Here is a 1,314-nt window from a genome sequence, read left to right as displayed (position 1 = left end):
ATGTCTGGAAGAGGAAAAACCGGCGTTAAAGCTCGGGCCAAGGCCAAGCCTCGCTCATCCCGGGCCGGTACTGTAGTTCCCTGTGGACCGTGTTCACATGCTCCTGCGAAAGGAGAAATACGCTGAATGTGCGTGCCGGAGCCCCGGTCTATCTGGCTGCTGTGCTCGAGTATCTGACGGCTGAAATCCTCGAGCTGGCCGCCAACATCGCCCGCGACAACAAGAAGACCCGCATCATCCCCAGACACCTGCAGCTGGCCATCCGCAACGACGAGGAGCTCAACAAGCTGCTGGGACGGGTGACCATCGCTCAGGGTGTCGCCAGATATCCAGGCCGTGCTGCTGCCGAAGAAAACCAGCATTATCAGCGTTAAGAGCAAGTAAAGCGGCCAAGATTTAATCTGATAACAGAAAGGACAGGACCAACCTTATTGAAATCTTTGAAGAAGGAACAGAAAGTGAATAAAAGTTTAAAGCAGTAGATTGAATATATTTGGATTTTCCGAAGGCCTTCGATAAGGTACCGCATTGTAAACTCATGACTAATTTCAGAGGACGTGGAGTCAGGGGACAGGTGGTAGAATGGATAGTCAGCTGGCTACAAAGCAGAAAACCGAGAATAGAGGTGAAGGGTCGCTACTCAGATTGGCAAAAGGTGGGAAGTGGTGTTCCGGTTGCTGGGACCATTGTTCTTCACAATTTACATCAACAATTTGGATACGGGAATCGGAAGTACAATTTCAAAATTTGTGGACGACACCTAATTGGGGGATGTATTTGATACAAATGAAGAATGTAGCAAATTGCAAGAGGACATTAATAAACTTGCAGAATGAAGAATAAGGAGGTCACACACTGATTTGGTAATAGGAGTCACAACGGGATAGAGTGGCAAAGGGATCTAGGGGTACAGATATAAAAATTACAAGAAGTAGCGACGCAGCTCAATAAGGTCATAAAAGACAAATCAAACACTAAGATTCATTTCGAGAGGGATAGATTTGAAAACAAAGAAGTTATGTTAAATTGTATGGGACCTTGGTTAGACCACACTTGGAGTATCATGCACAGTTCTGGTCTCCATGTTATAGAAAGGACGTAGAGGGATCGGAGAAGGTGCAAAAAAGATTCAAAAAGATGATACCAGAAATGAGAGGATATTCTTATCAGGAAATGTTGAACAGGCTGGGGCTCATTTCACTAGAAAAGAGAAGGCTGAGGGTTGACCTGATAGAAGTCTTTAAGATAATGATAAGGTTTGAAAGGGGAGACGCAGGGAAAATGATTCCACTTGTGGGGAGTCCAACACTTCAG

The 1,314-nt window shown here is 45.6% G+C and overlaps 1 pseudogene; it reads left to right on the top strand.

Annotated features, from left to right (window-relative positions):
* Nucleotides 1-384, top strand: LOC137317962 (histone H2A.J-like; annotated as a pseudogene).
* Nucleotides 385-1,314: the final 930 nt, after the last annotated feature.

The sequence above is a fragment of the Heptranchias perlo genome, unplaced genomic scaffold, assembly GCF_035084215.1.
Source record: "Heptranchias perlo isolate sHepPer1 unplaced genomic scaffold, sHepPer1.hap1 HAP1_SCAFFOLD_64, whole genome shotgun sequence".
In the NCBI taxonomy this organism is placed as follows: Eukaryota; Metazoa; Chordata; class Chondrichthyes; order Hexanchiformes; family Hexanchidae; genus Heptranchias; species Heptranchias perlo.
The sequence above is the reverse complement of the archived record's forward strand: the minus strand, read 5'-3'. Positions and strand labels throughout refer to the sequence as shown.